Raw genomic sequence first — 16,728 nt, 5'->3', positions numbered from 1 at the left:
CTGCCCCAGTTTTTCCCTGATTTTCTCTATTTATTAATATTTTCTTCTAGTTTTCTATATTTTCCCCAAACCCTACAATCATCATATCTCGATTTTGTAATCAGAGAAGGGAAACATTGTTTTTTTTAAAAAAAAACAAACTTTCATTACCATTAAAACATTGAAATTCACTATCCAGAGATTAATTTCTGTTAATATTTTATTATCATTATAATTTTGTCTGATCTAGTGCAACTAAGCAGAACATACATTATTCAACAAAGTATGCCTTGGCTTTAATGTCTTAATGCCTTTCTTGTTTTTGACCCCAATGATTGATGAGTTTTGCCTTCACTGGAACTCTAGAATTATTCTCCTGAAAGTGGAGAGGGGCATGGCTAAGATCAATTCAATTCTATTCTTGAGTAGAATGGACAGTTTATGGATTAACCTAATCACTTGTGATTTAGTTTCTAGGCTTCCCTGAATATTTGCAATGGATAAGCAGAGGATGGAAGATAAAAGACACTCATTCAGATGCATTTCTGAGTTTCTCAAGTCATAGGAATGTATGTATAAGATCTGCATTCCCATCCTCTGGGGACTTGAATCAGTGAAAAGAGTTGATTAACCTTTCTCCTGATTTAAAGATTTACAAGTAAAGTATTCAGAAAAATAGTTTCAAGTTAAATTTTTTTTTTTTTTTTGTGGTAAGCAGGCCTCTCACTGTTGTGGCCTCTCCCGTTGCGGAGCACAGACTCCGGTCGCGCAGGCTCAGCAGCCATGGCTCACGGGCCCAGCCGCTCCGCGGCATGTGGGATCCTCCCGGACCTGGGGCACGAACCCGTGTCCCCTGCCTCGGCAGGCGGACTCTCAACCACTGCGCCACCAGGGAAGCCCCTCAAGTTAAATTTTAAGAACTTAATATGAACTGAAATTTTGGTTGTGTATTTTTTTCAATTCTATTTTTGGGTGATCTCATATATCATTGCCCTTGAAAGCTGTGCTGATGTGACCTGGATGACCTACTCCACACTCGTTTCTAACTGTCCAGTGAAAGACCTGTTAATGGCCTTTGTATACTTCTAATATGTACCACAGAGCTTTTCATTTTCTTGTATGTGCTCTTCTCGTGTGTACATGCGTTAAGAGTAAACTTCATGTATTTGTTAAGAGTGTTATAATCAGCTTGTGAACTTTGGACAGGCAAGGATCAGCTCTTATGATATGTATTGAAGGCAGGATGATGTTGCCTGTGATCTCCCTGTGCAGAACCTTCAGTGGCTTCCCTTTGTTCAGAGGACAGAAGTCATTCATGGGTGTGCAAGGCCTAGCGTGGTCCAGCCTGGTCCCTCAGGTGCCTTTTGCACACTGTTCTCCCTGGCCCTTCACTGCCTTTGCCCATGTTCTTTTTTTCTGCTTGGAATGCTCTTCTTTGCCCGATTCATGCCTTAATTGTCAGCTTGGCTTAGAGAAAGCTCCTGGCAAAGAGTTCTCTCCTTTGTAACCCTAATCATAGTTTCCTATGTGAATTTTTTTCTCCCCCATTAGACTGTATGTGTGTATGTCTATATGTATGTATTTTCATATTCATAGTCCCAATAAAACCCTTTGCACATAGTTGACTCTCAAAAAAAGTTTGTTGAGTAAATGGATGAAGGCAGTGGTGTTTTACTTGGGAAATGTTTTTCTGACTCTCCAGGAAGAGGCAGTGCTTTTACTCAGTGGCTCGATCAACTAGCTGTCTCTCACCTGTCCCACAAAGAATATGTCAGTTTGAAAAACGTAGTCTAGTTTTACGTTTGTGGCCTCTTTTGGCCACTCCCCGACTACCCAAAGGTACTTTTTCATTTGTTTTTGCTGTTAGAGGGATTTCCTTAGAAGAGTTTGAGAAGCTCCCTAATCAAGGCCGATTGTATTCGTATGTGGGTTTATATAACATGGATTGAGAAATTCAGTTTGTCATACATGTTACCTGGAAAAAAACAAACAGCCGAAGGTTTTGAGAGGATGGTAGGGTGTGTAGTTAGAGCAGGAGACTCACCCACGTTTGTAGGTCAGTTCTCTTCTTCAGTCTTTTTCTCAGTTCTCTTGCATGAGAAGCTGTGTTCCATCTTGGTGGGCAGGGCACTGGCCTTGAACTGAGCTCACGTGCAGGGTCACTGTGGGCCACACAGCAGGTCTGCATGCAGCATCTTTCTCTATTCATTATTCTGTGCATTCTTGCCCGCGCTTGAGCTTTTTCTCTTTCAATTTTTTTTGTCCTGTTAATCTTTGATTCAGTGTGTTAATCGAACTCAGAAGGAGCAGGCTAGAATGATGCATGTAAGGAATATCAAAAAAGTATCTGCCGGGCCTCCCTGGTGGCGCAGTGGTTGAGAGTCCGCCTGCCGATGCAGGGGATGCGGGTTCGTGCCCCGGTCTGGGAGGATCCCATATGCCGCGGAGCGGCTGGGCCCGTGAGCCATGGCCGCTGGGCCTGCGCGTCCGGAGCCTGTGCTCCGCAACAGGAGAGGCCACAACAGTGAGAGGCCCGCATACCGCAAAAAGAAAAAAAAAAAAAAAAAAAAAAGTATCTGCCACTTGAAGTTATTAAAGTGACCTTAGACAAACTTGAACTTTTTTCAGTATGTTGTCTGGGGTGGGGTTGGGGGTCAACTCTTATTTGAAACTTGTGTTCATTTGCTGTTTTATGTAGTTGCAGCTCATAATGTCATCCACTTTTGAACCAGCAGTTCTGTGCTTTACAAGCATGATCTCCAGCCCTCATAACAACTTTGGGAAGAAGGTATTCTCTTCGTTCTGTGGCTGAGGAAACTGAGACATGAGATGGCTAAGTCATTTGTGCAGGAGCACCCAGTGGGTCTTTGCTAGACGTCTTCTCAAGTGGGATTTTTTTCACTGACCCACCTTCTTTCTAAGCGTTGCTAAGGGCAGCTTCTCTGCCTGTCTGTGCATGAAGGAAACCATCCAGAGACCTCCTTGGTCTGTAACACCACTCAAAATCAGCTCCGACCTTTGAAAAGTGTTCCATGACTTCTGGAATGTGCTATGTTTTATTTTTTTCTCCTTGATAGTAGTAATGGTCTGATCCATAGTATCTTCTTGCTTCTTGGAGCTGATACTATAATGAGTTAAGTACGACTTTTTTCTTTGCCGAGCTTTAAAAAAAAGAGTTTCAGTCACGGTATTTGATGACATTAATAGTTTGGCTTGAAACAGTAACATTTTCTCTTTCATCACTTCCTTGATTTTAGTGGGAGACTTGGGGGCCATGGATATAGGAGATACTTCAAAGAGAAGTTTAGTATAATAGAAGCTGTGTGAGGCTGCTGAGGTGCACACAGCAGTGTTACTAGAAGGCAGTTTCAAGTGCTGGTGGGTTGTGTTAGCAGCCCTGTTGATGGAGAGATTTAGCAGTTTGCTGAAGTACGGGGACATTCTCTTCTTACTACTAAATTGTAGCCTGAAGACCTGTGTAACTCTTAGAGCAAGCCTTAAAATTTTCTTTCCTTCTTTTGTTTTTAGGAAACTCCTCTGTTTGCAGGTGAGGAAAGATTAGATATGTCTTTCCAGGCAACATCCAGGATCTTTCCCTTCTCCTATTCCCTCCTGAGTGTAACCATGAGACTATATAAAGGAACATTTCTGGAGGCTATTTAATCCACTAGCCTGAGATGCCAAGACCTGTATTTTTTGAGTTGAGAGTAGGTAGTGTAAGGGTGTGCATCCTGACTAATAGAAGATAGTAAATAAAGTCAGGACACTATCCTTCCTTGTAAGACATGGATTATTAGATTTGCCTTCTTCTGACCTCATCCTGCTGCCCCCATACCCTCTCCTTGACTTAGTGAACTGCCTGTGGGTTCAACTTTCATTCTATAGCTGGGTGTATCTGCAGCAATTATAGCTTACTGTGTAGACTGGTCACAAGTTAAAAGTTCAGTAAATCTTATGTAACTTGTCATAGTTTTAGCACTTTAACTTATTTAAGGTATATGTTTTGATTATCTGATTTACAAAAGTACCATATAAAAGTCCACCTGTGCTGTATAATTGCTGAAATACTGAGTAGCTCTGCTTAATTATGACCAAGTTATAGGATGAGTACTCTCTAGAGTGAATGGTTCAAAATGAAATAACTATATGCCTAAAGTGTGATGTGACACCAGATGTGTTTAAGCCCCAAAGGTATGTAATTATCTCACTACTCTTGCACAGACACACGTATATTTATGCTTATGGCAAGAGTTTTATGTGCAAAAGAAACCACTTTCTGATAAGTGAAGGAACAGTCCATTATTTTTGAGGGGCTCAGAGATTGTTTGATATTAGAGGCACCATTTCAATCTCCCTGTATTTCTTTAGTGTATAATTTAAATTCATACATCACTGGATTCTAGAGTAAACTGGTATCAAACTGTACATTTCAAATATTAAGGATAATTTAAGGAGTTTCTCAAAGTACCATGTTTATGATTTATAGTCTGCCTCTGTACCCAGAGACTTGTTATATACCCCATTCTTAGAGTCTTATTTTGATCATCAGTTGTAATAATTAAAGGTAATAAATGTTGTCCTGTGGCTTCCTACTGAAAATAACTCTTTTGTAGTCTACTTAAATTTTTAATTTTGTATGTAGGTTATATGTCTGGTCTCTTTCGATAGATCATGAAGAATTAAAGGTAGTACCTCAAGCTGATATGTCCTTTCTATTTTTTTTAATAAACTTATTTATTTATTTTTGGCTGCGTTAGGTCTTTATTGCTGCGCACAGGCTTTCTCTACTTGCCGCGAGCGGGGGCTACTCTTCGTTGCGGCGCGCGGGCTTCTCATTGTGGTGGCTTCTCTTGTTGCGGAGCACGGGCTCTAGGCCAGGGCTTCAGTTGTTGTGGCTCGCGGGCTCTAGAGCACAGGCTTAGTAGTTGTGGTGCACGGGCTTAGTTGCTCTGCAGCATGTGGGATATTCCCGGACCAGGGCTCGAACCTGTGTCCCTTGCATTGGCAGGCGGATTCTTAACCACTGCACCACCAGGGAAGTCCTGTCCTTTCTATTTTTTTTTTTTTTTTTTTGCGGTATGCGGGCCCCTCACTGCCGTGGCCTCCCCCGTTGCGGAGCACAGGCTCCGGACGCGCAGGCCCAGCGGCCATGGCTCACGGGCCCAGCCGCTCCGCGGCATATGGGATCCTCCCAGACCGGGGCACGAACCCGTATCCCCTGCATCGGCAGGCGGACTCTCAACCACCGCGCCACCAGGGAGGCCCTGTCCTTTCTATTTTTAATTCAGTATTAAAATAATGTTTTAATCACGTTAAAAATGTGACTTAATATTTTTTGTTTATCACAAGTCTACTGTGCTGTTATTGAATAAAGTGATCAGGTTATATTAGTTTCCCCTGTCAAAGGACCAGATACTTCAGTGTGGGGGTTTGGTTGGTAGTTATGACTTAACTTCCTGTTCACAAACACAGGAGATGACAATTCATTCCTTAGCTTCGGGACTGGTGGAGGCCCATAGTGGCTGCTAGGGTTTCCCTTGGGCTGGAGAAAGGAGAGTTGAGATACTGCCAACTTTGGGACTCCAAGTAAAATAGCAGTGATGGTAGCTTACCTGTTTACAATGAAATTCTCTTGAGAGGCTTTTTTTTTTTTTTAATACAATATTAAGTGGCAGGAGCCAAATGTTAACATAGTTTTGTAACTGTCTGAGATCCGTACAAACATTTAAAGCTTTAACTTCTTAAAAAATATAGTTCAGGGGCTTCCCTGGTGGCGCAGTGGTTGAGAGTACGCCTGCCGATGCAGGGGACATGGGTTCGTGCCCCGGTCCGGGAAGATCCCACATGCTGCAGAGCGGCTGGGCCCGTGAGCCATGGCCGCTGAGCCTGTGCGTCCGGAGCCTGTGCTCTGCAACGGGAGAGGCCACAACAGTGAGAGGCCCGCGTACCGCAAAAAAAAAAAAAAAAAAAATATATATATATATATATATATTTCACAAGTAATTTGTGAAAACAGCATAGTAGAACACTGCCACTATGCTAAGTATCAACATGTCCAGTAAAAAGACTGGTGCATTTCTATTCATCTGTATTTGTGCTGTCTGATGTGGTAGCATTTGAAATGTGGCTAGCCTGAATTGTGATGGGCTGGAAGTGTAACACATGCAACAGAATTTGAAGACTTAGTGCAATAAAACGAATGTAAAATATATCATTAAGGGCTTCCCTGGTGGCGCAGTGGTTGAGAGTCCACCTGCCAATGCAGGGGACACGAGTTCGTGCCCCGGTCCGGGAAGATCCCACATGCCGCGGAGTGGCTGGGCCCGTGAGCCATGGCTGCTGAGCCTGCGCGTTCGGAGCCTGTGCTCCGCAATGGGAGAGGCCACAACAGTGAGGGGCCCGCGTACTGAAAAAAAAAAAAAATATATATATATATATATATCATTAATAATTCGTTGAAATGAAAATATTTTGGGTATTGTGGGTTAAATGGAGTGTATTAATTGAAATCAATTTCACCTGTTTTTACCTTTTTTAAAGTGGTTACTAGAAAATTTTAAATTACATTTGTGGCTCACATTTTTCTATTAGTGCTGGTCTGTAGACCCTTTGGTCTCATAATAAGTTTTTTTGTGTGTGCACACAGTTCGGCTATGATTTGGTTGCATACTTGATTTTAACTTTTTGCCAACATAAATCTAAACACCGTATAGTGATTCTTTTTTAATTTATTTTTGGCTGTGCCGGGTCTTCGTTTCTGTGCGAGGGCTTTCTCTAGTTGTGGCAAGCGGGGTCCACTCTTCATCGCGGTGCGCGGGCCTCTCACTGTCGCGGCCTCTCCTGTTGCGGAGCACAGGCTGCAGACGCGCAGGCTCAGTAGTTGTGGCTTACGGGCCCAGCCGCTCCGTGGCATGTGGGATCCTCCCGGACCAGGGCTCGAACCCGTGTCCCCTGCATTAGCAGGCAGACTCTCAACCACTGCGCCACCAGGGAAGCCCCTGTATAGTGATTCTTAAACCTTGGTTCCAAGACACTGTGCTTTAATTGCCCTTCAAATTATTTGGGACTGTTGTTCAGTCTTAAATTTCTAAGGTAGAAGAACCATCTGCCAACTGATTGTTTTCTAGGTTTGAGATTTCATTGGCTAAGTTATTTCCAATAATCTGAGACTATATCGATGTTTTCTTTATAGAAAAGTTCAGTGGATTCGTTCTGATATTTATAATTGAGATTTTATTTCTTGTTAAGGTATAAAGTAAGTGCTAAAATTCTGTTTTCTTTTAAAGACCATTTCTTAGAAACCTATTGGCCTGTGTAATAATGTAAGGAAACTGTCTTAAAAGTTTATTTTTTTCATACGAAGACAGGAAGGTGGGATTTCCTTGAATTTCACAGCGTGTTTTGGATTTTATTGTCAAATGAAAAAAGGCAGTAATGGTTGCACATATCTGTGAATATAATAAAAACCATCAAATTGTATACTTTAAATGGGTGAATTGTATGTATGGTATGTGAATTATATCTCAGTAAAGGTGTTAAAAGAAAAAAAAAAAGAAAAAAAAGGCAGACCAACCAAAGATGGCCAGTTCTTTGTTTTGTCTGTTGTAGAAGTTTTCAGAGTGTGGTCCCTTGTTCAGTAGTGTCAGCATCACCTGGGAATTTCTTAGAAATGCACATTCCTGGCTCCACTTCAGATATACTGACTGGGAAATTCTGGAAGTGGGGCCCAGCATCTGGGTTTTAATAAGCTCCTCAGGTGATTCTGATAAATGCAGAACCACTGGCTTAATATACTCCTTAGGGTCCGCCCAAGAAAAGGGAAACCACTCTTAAGTTTTAAAAATAGGAATTCAGTTCAGGGGGTTGGTTACAGAGATGATGGAGGAGCTGAGACAGCAGGATAGGATGGTGAAGCAGCCTAGAGGTTAACAGCAAGGGGAGGAGAACAGTATCGCTAATGGTAGGGTTATGGGAGCTCGGGAGCCAGTTACTCTGAGGAGATTGGAATCTCCTAGTAGGAGCAAGAGCCATGAAGGAAATACAGCCACTGCTGGGAACACTTCCTGAAGTAGAGAAGGAGGGAGAGAAATATCCTGGTTCCATTGTTCCTCCCACCTGCCCATTCTCCACCAGTGTTTCCCAAAGACTGAACCCAGAGAAAAGCCAACTGACCTAGCTAGGAGCCTGAGAAATGATGTCTGCAGTGATCAACTCTCCTGAGATAAAGAGCTCTCATTGATCTGTGGGAATAGGCCCATGACTGGCACATCTGGTATTTACACTTTAAAACAAAATCATACTTTGACACAATTTTTAAAATTTAAAGGCATTTTAATACCAAAAAACAATCTCAGGATAGAGGATAATCTTCTTAATGGAATAAATTTAGCTTTATAAAAACTAAACTGTCCTTTTGTAATTTCACTGTTGGCCAGGCAAATCTTTTTAGGGACCAGCATCTGTGAGTGTGGGAAATGTTACCTTAAATATTTGAAAGTCTTTTTATTATCTGTTTAACTCAGGAGTTACCGAGCTGTCCTCGGTTGTTAGTGCCTCCTTGTGGCAGCTGTGGGAAGTTTGTTTCCTCAATTTCTCTGCCAACTTTTCCTGGAATAGTTTGGATGTTTTCCTTTTCATATTTTTTCTTTCACTTGTTGCCTAAAGCTTAGTTCTGCCTTTTTGTATGTCCTATTTGCCTCCAGTATTTAAAAATCCACCCCCCTTAATTTAACAGTGTTCTTTCTTCTTTATTGTTTCAACTGTAATTAAACTGTGGCTGATGGGAGAAGGGTAATTACAATGAGATGTCTCTAACAAGGAAAATTCAAGTTGTAGATTTTCTAAGTATAGGTAGAAATAGTGTCTTGGACCTTTTAAGCTCTTGAAAGGATCCTGAATACCCCCTCAGAATCTCTACAAAAAGTCATTTCCTCATCCTTCTAAATTAATTTTTTTCCCAGACACCAGTATTTAACTGCTATTATTTGGAACAGTATTGGTTTATAGTATTTATAACAAATGGAAGCTATGAAGCTAACAGTTTTCCCCCTTGAGGGGGACTGTGTTCTGAATTCCAGTTGACTGGCTGTCTTAGAATTCAATTGTGTTTAATGGTCCAAAATAAAATCTAATATTTATGAATGCAAATGGGTCTGGAATATATATTTTTCTTATATTTGAAAGATCTGTGCTTTCATTCACTAACCTTCTTATGTTCACATTCCAAAAATTAAGAAAAAAGTTGTAGAAAGTGAGGAACTGGTATAGTTTTCACTTCACTTGTAAGTTTTTATAATAGGGAATGCTGCCATTAAAAACTTGGAAATGGAGCAGTTCTGTTTCATGAGGTTTGATGGAAGACTGGAGCTGTATGCAAGGTGCTGATCTGGCTGCTATAGAGCAGAGCTTCCAACCTCTTTCCCCTCATACCACACAGAAAAAAATACTCTGTACAGTAGGGGCAGGAGATTTCTAACGGTAGAAAAGCTGCTGCTGGGCTGGTGGGTGAAGACCACTGGCCTGGGGGCTGGCAGCCCCACCTGCCTGCTCCAAGAGCTGAGGTATCAATATCTCACAACTTTCAGCTCTCATACTGAGAAGCTCTGCTATATGGAGGACATGCAAGGGGTAAAGAATCTTAGTCTCCTGAGGAGCTCAGTACTTGCAACTTACAACACAAGCATGTGGCGCTAGGTAATAGTATTGGGTTGGTGAAATAGTATTGGGTTGGTGAAATGCTAGGGAGGCATAGGAGAGGTTAGTTCTGGTGAGGTAGAAGGGATCTAGCAAAGGCTCCATGGGGCATGGAGGGCATTCTATCCAGAGGGATTATCCTGTGCAAAAGTATGGAGGGACAAAAGGGCAAAGAAAGTTTGGAGGAGTGCCAAGGGTTTCTGATGTGGTTGGGGTGCAGGATTTGGGGATGTAAATAGGAAAGCAGTATGTTGGGAGCTCCTGTTAAGGAAGGAGGCAGGGGTTGACTTCAGGAAGGAAGGCCTTTGTGTGGTTGAATGGACTCGTGACCTTGGGCACCTTGGATAGTGACAAGATCTGACACCTCCCCTCCTCCCTTTTGGAAAATCCTCCTGGTACAGTGTAGAATGAACTGGAGCCTGCAAGCAGATAAATCCCTGGGGAGGGGAAGACATTGCTATAGGCTCAATAAGGAGTAATAAAGGCTTGCACCTGGAGATTCGGAGGGCTCCCTGCAGTGAGAACTGGCGGATTGCGTTTATTGACGGGAAGAAAGATGACTCCGATTTGGAGCCTGGGTGAAGGAAAGGATGATGGGACCATTTTCAGAGATAGTCTGTATGCGGGACAAGGAACTTGATTTCAGACGCGGATTTTAAGATCCTTGCAGAGTAGCAGTTGTTAACATTTATAAAGTGCCTTCTAGGGTTCAGTTACTGATCCAAGCCTTTACTTTAAAAAAAAAACTCATTTTATTCTCACAATAGCAATAAGAAGTAGGTGTTTATCAATTAGTGTCCAATCAGGAAAATAAAAATCACTTGATGTTTTAAGCACAGAAAGATTTAACGTAAGGAATTGGTTACAGTGTTAATTGGAAGGGCTGTGTTGGGGGTTTGGATGTTGGAGCAGAAAGGAGTGTGTGTGTGTGTGTGTGTGTGTGTGTGTGTGTGTGAGGGTGTGTGCGTGAATGTTGAAGAGCAAGAAGGGGAGGGGACGGTACTCAAATATCAGACAGCTGCCGCATAAACTGCCTGCTTTGCAGATTTGCTGGAGATCTTCATTGGTTCTGCTGCTTTGGAGCCACCACAGAAGCTGCTCGAGCCTGCGGTTGTCTGCTGCTGCTTTTGGAGTTACCAGTAGAAACAGGAAACAAAAGAAGACCTTTTTCTTTCTCTCACCTTGCAGTCTCGTTTCATTGTTTCCCATGGGCAATACCCAACGGGAATCTAGTTGGCAAGGGAGTTTGGAAGATGTAGTTTATAGACTTCTAGCCCCTTTTAATACAGAGAAGAGATGAGATCCAACGAAAAACCAGCCCAGTGGGTACTATTTTTATCCTTACTGTCTTTGGTGTGGAAACTGAGGCACGGAGATGGTAACTCATTCTCCTAAGGTCACACAGCTACAACTTGGCAGAATTGAGATGTGACTCTAGATAAGCTGGTTTCAGAGCCTGTGTTCTTAGCTGCTACACTTTGATCTTCCCTTCACACATGGTTATTGTTTGATTTTTCTCCTTATTGTCAAGCACCTCAAATGAGTAGCTGTTTCCATTGATTTTGCTTATCCTGCACTTATTTTTCTTTTGGTATCTCTAACTAGCTTTAGTTTTTCACCTCTACTTCTGGAACCTCTCCTCATGATCACCACTGATTTTATAGACAATGCAATGGGTTATTTCAGTTGTTATTTCTCCTTAATCTGTTTCTGGCTTTTGGTACTGACACCCATTTGTATGGACTTCCACCCCTGACCTCGGTGATGCCGACTTGCCTCATTTTCCTCTTACCTCACTGAGGCTCCTTGGTTTTCTTCTTTCTCTTTCCATTCCTTAAACCATTGCCATCACTTGGCTTGAGTTTGGATTTCAGTGTGTTATAAGAAGCTACTTAATGTTAATTTCATATTTAAACCAGAACCAATTGAGGCATTAAGTACACAATTCTGTGGTCTTTTTCTTTTGTGTGTTGTGAAGTCACAGAGGAGTCTGAGTAGCATCCCAGTTTGTGATCTGCCTTGTACAAGGAGGAAAAGAGAATGGGGACCAAGGGAGGGACTCACTTTGGGTACATTCTGTGTGCCCACAGTGTGCTAAGTGCTTTAAATGCATTGTTTCACTTAAATTCTCCTGCGTGAGATTGGTGGTTGTTACCCTTATTTTCCAGATGAAGACACTGACTTCTTGTGATGAACCACTAATAGAACTGGGGTTGAAACCTTCATCTGACTTGCTCTGACAGCCAGGTTCTCTCCTCTGGACCACCTGGGTCAAGCCACCACTTTCTTATCTGTTAAGTGAAAGAACTGGGCAAGATAATTTTTAAGGTCCATTTCAGTACCATCATTCTGATTCTATTACAAACTAGCTGTCCTTAGCAGTAGTTGCTTCTAATATTGAAAAAGGAAGCTGCCATCCCACTCTAGGAAATGTCATGTTTTATTAAGACCAAGAGTACTAACATGTGATTTGTAGAAGTTGTGAAGTAGGGCAAAGGCACTTAAAGTAGTCACAATGATAGATCTTCATATAAGTTTCAAGAGAGCCCCATTACCTCCAAATGAGGCTGCTGCCCAGAACATTAGAGGCTGTGGCTTTTGTTGACGGGCACAGGATCATAGGTTTGGAACAATTTCATTCTAAACAAAGGGCAACGCTATTATTCCATTATACTCCCTGTTGAGAGTATTTGCTTCCAAAGTATTAGGAATCCCTTCTTTCTTTGAAGGGAATTTAGTGTGAGATTCGCAAGAAGATAGTGAAAATATATTTTAACAGTAAGATTTATTGTAATGTGGTTTGACATCTTTAGAATGCCAATGGACAACCCTAAACTGATTAACTATCATGTGATTTGCCTACATGTTGTCTTCAAACATGTAAATACGTGGTTTAAATGGATACCAACATCTTCTTTTGGTTTACAGTACCCACCATAAAATACCGAGCAAGTGTTCCTAGATACGTGTATATCTGCAGAGTAAGTACATTTCTAGGCTCTGTAGCATCTATAGCATCTATTTATTTTACCTTCTTTACTCAAAATCATCCTGCAGCTTTTCCTCATTCATGCCTTATTTTTGAAAAATGGGGAATTGAAAGGGAGATGCCTCTTTTTTTTTTTTTTTTTGCGGTACGTGGGCCTCTCACTGTTGTGGCCTCTCCCCTTTGCGGAGCACAGGCTCCGGACGCGCGGGCTCAGCGGCCATGGCTCACAGGCCCAGCCGCTCCGCAGCATGTGGGATCTTCCCGGACCGGGGCACGAACCCGTGTCCCCTGCATCGGCAGGCGGACTCTCAACCACTGCGCCACCAGGGAAGCCCCGAGATGCCTCTTTTTTGACTTTTAGTTTTACTGGCTCTCCCTGCACGGGAAACCTCAGCTCCCCCGCTTTCCTACTGCCTCTCTGGCCACGCCTTCATTTGGTTTAGGTGATTCTTCCTCTGTCCAAGCTCTAAATGTTGATGTCCCCAGGGTTTGAGTCTGGGCTCTTCTCCTACCTCATGTCTTTTTCCTAGATAATGTCAAGTACCCCAAAGCTTCCTATGCTGTCAAGTAATGATAGCTTCCCAATTTTTGTTTCTAGGTCTGATTACTGTCCTGATTGCTTATCTCATGTCTGTTTAGGTTTGGAAGGTATTTCAAGCTATTCTTAGATTACAACCCCCCCCCTTCAAAGTAAGACACTTTACATCACAACCCAGTACACACATACATTACTTTGAAAGAAACTAAAGTTTCCAAGATAGTAGTTACCCTTAAAACATAACGTTTGCTCATGTTTTCAAAGGTATTGATTCATTTAATTGAAAAATGCTGTCTGTAACCCACAACATTGGTCTCTGCCCTGTTAGTTGATTGTGAACCACTCTTTGAAAAACACTGTTCTTGAGCTGCAGTAGATATGTGAGATATTTCATGTTGTGGGGAGCCTGCCCACGTGTTTGGAGACCATAAATATTTAGAGTGCAGTAAATAATTATAAAATGAAAGAAGGCATGGACAGATTCCTTGCTTTTCCCTATATCAGGAAACCAGAATTTCTTGGGCTGTTTCTGCTCTTATCTAGGTCACTGATAGTCCAACCACTAGCTGGATGACCCTCCTAAGAAATTGCATTTTTGCCCTTTTTCTGTCTGAGCAAGATCTGGATAAATCGAATTTGAAATGAAACCAGTCAGAATTCCCAGGTCCAAAACACATGTCTGGTCCATTTATTTTTTTAATCTCCAGATGCTGACTTAAGAGATTTTGGTATCCCCAAACAAAATATGTGTGTTCTAAGTGAATCACTGATTTTCATATAACTGAGGTAAGTCACTCTGGTTTCAGTTTACCTCTTTTTTCCCCTGAGGTTCAAGATGAAAAGCTCTGTGTTTTTTGTTTGTTTGTTTGTTTGTTTAAACTACCTGTCCAGTCAGTAGATCTCTGACACCTGCTTGAGCAAAGTTGCTAAAATGAGGAAAAGTATTTTCTCTATTTTCAACTGTGTCCTCCTCTCCCCACACCACAGGGGACACTGCATACAGGGAAGGTGGTTGATTGGAGTTTTGTGCGGCCGACCAGGTGGAAAAGGTTCATTACAGACAACACCACCAGTTGAAAAGCCTATCCCACATAAGGGGGTCACTATGGAATCAGAGCAAGCTTTTGGTTATTCAGAATTGTTTATTATTTAGAGTTGATAAGGATATGCTCAGTCATCTACTGACATGTGGAAATTGTTGGATTATATAGTACCAGGTTTGAATATAACCATTAACAGACCTCCCCTATAATAGGATTTTATAGGTACTTACCTTGCACGCTTCTCCTAAGCTCGCAGAAGGCTGACTAATCCATCGTTCTCAGAGCCTTGTCTCTAATCTCAGAGTATTCTTATATTTTAGACGCAACACAACATGTATTCTCATGAAGCTTCAGGAAATAGCTTTTATCATGCTATAGAAATTTACATTTGGCACTGTGACTTAATCATTAGTTGACTTCTGGAGGGCAGAGGAGACCCTAGCTATGCTAGGGTGGACCTGAAAATACTGTGCTAATAATATGAACGCTGCAGAGGTTTAAGTCATTCCCGAGGGAAGCTGAAATATGTTTAAAGGTTATTGAAAAGACACACTCTTATTTAACATTTTGGTATTAACTTTAGAAATCAGGATTTTAAAATAGTCTGTATATAGCCCATTTTCTATTTCAGAAGTACAGTAATGCATTGTTTAACCTATGGACTGTCCCATAACCCCCTCCAGATTCAAAGGGACTCTAATCTCAAAATTGCAGTTGATGGGGTTTTTTGTATTTCCCTTTTTTTTTTTTAACATTAGAGTATCCTATATGAGGGATCAGAAAATTATGACCCATCTGCCAAATCTGGCCTGCCACCAGTTTTTATATAGCCTGCAAAAACTAAGAATGGTTTTTACATTATTTTAATAGGTGGGGAAAAAATCAAAAGAATAATGGTTTGTGACATGTGAAAATGATATGAAATTCAGATTGCGGAGTCCAGAAGTAAAATTTTATTGAACATATCCATGCTCATTAGTTTACATGTTGTCTATGGCTGCTTTTGTGGTACAAAGGCAGAGTTGAGTAGTTGAGAGAGAGTTTATGGCCTGCAAAGCCTACAACAGAAAAAACCCTTTACAGAAAAAGTTTGCTCACCCCTGGCCCATATGTTTTGTAGCCTTTTGGAATGTAACATATTTCATCAATTATATCAGTGAACTTGATTATTTTAAGAAGTTCCAGTGTAGAATATCATGTTTATAAACATTGGTAATAAAAAGGGTTTGGAAGTTATAAACATGACTTTATTCCTATTTGTATGTAGTTCGTATACCAGCTTCTTGGATAGGGAATGAATGACTTGCTGAATTTTGAAAAATGTTTGGAAATGGCAGAAATGCAGCAGTGCTTTATATAGTTGCTATGGTAAGAGTGGAATAGTCTAAACTTTGTTTCAGATTTGACAGTTTTTCTTTATTTTTGAGGTGTCTCAAATACATTTTGTATGATCACCTTCATTTCACCCTCCCTTGTGTGCTTCTGTTTTAATCCAGTGAAGACTTGTCTCACAGTAAATAGCGTGATTACGTTCTCTTGTAACACTTAGTGGTTTTTGGTACTTGTTTGTCCAGTAGGCTCATCGCTGAAAGTTGGAATCATTTCTCTTTGCTGCCTTGCTAGAGGGCAAGAGAGCACGTACGAATAGCATTGAGTTGGCAGAGTGTGGAGAAAAGTTGTTCCTACTGAATCACCACATTTGGCCGTACTTTGAGCGAATGTGTCTAACATGAGGACCTCCATGTGATGAGACCTTAGTTCCTCTTCCGTCCAGTGTGTCAGACCCTAAACCCTACCTTGTTTTAGCTGTCACTTCTTACCTCTGCTAGCCCTTAGGTAGTAAGCCAGAGGAAAAGGATGGTCTATGCTTTTATGGACTGTTTGAGTAATTTGGTGTACTAGCCTGCGGCCACTTTCCCTCACTTTGTTTATCTGATTTGACAGAATAGTAGTAGTGCCACATTCTAGTATGTTCCAGCAAGAGCATGTTTATCTATAGATCTAAAATGTATGGTATCTACAACACTCTTCAAAACCCACAAAGAAGCTGAATAAGCAAAAAGAACTCTGAAAAGCCAAAACCACATGTTACAAAGTCCATTCACTAAAGTTTTCCTCTTAACTAACTAGAGGGACCCTGGATCCTCCTTCAGAATCCAGATATTCTTACTTAGAAATCAGTTTAGAAAGTCTAGCGATTTAACCTTATAGTTTACAGCATATTTGAAAAAGTGTAGAAGAGGAGGAAAGAGAAGGGGATGCCCCCTATAGATACATCAGCAGCCAGGAGTGCCAGCTTGAGAAAATAAAACCTTAGAAAAAAAGATTTCGAGAACTCAACAGGAGCAGTTTGAAGCCATTTGGCGTGGGACTAAAGCCCTAATAAACACCTCACTGTTCCTTGGAGGAACACTGCTATTGCTTACTGACGTTTTTGAGTCCTCATTGTGAGCCAGTTACTGTTGACTAGGCATTACATCTTCTTC

The 16,728-nt window shown here is 41.5% G+C and overlaps 1 protein-coding gene across 1 annotated transcript in view; it reads left to right on the top strand.

The window, feature by feature from the left end:
• The window catches only part of ZSWIM6 (zinc finger SWIM-type containing 6), a 211,996-nt gene that overhangs the window by 18,339 nt on the left and 176,929 nt on the right, over positions 1–16,728 (top strand). The window lies entirely within an intron of this gene.

This window comes from Mesoplodon mirus, assembly GCF_964341445.2.
Source record: "Mesoplodon mirus genome assembly, chromosome: 5".
In the NCBI taxonomy this organism is placed as follows: domain Eukaryota; kingdom Metazoa; phylum Chordata; class Mammalia; order Artiodactyla; family Ziphiidae; genus Mesoplodon; species Mesoplodon mirus.
The sequence above is the reverse complement of the archived record's forward strand: the minus strand, read 5'-3'. Positions and strand labels throughout refer to the sequence as shown.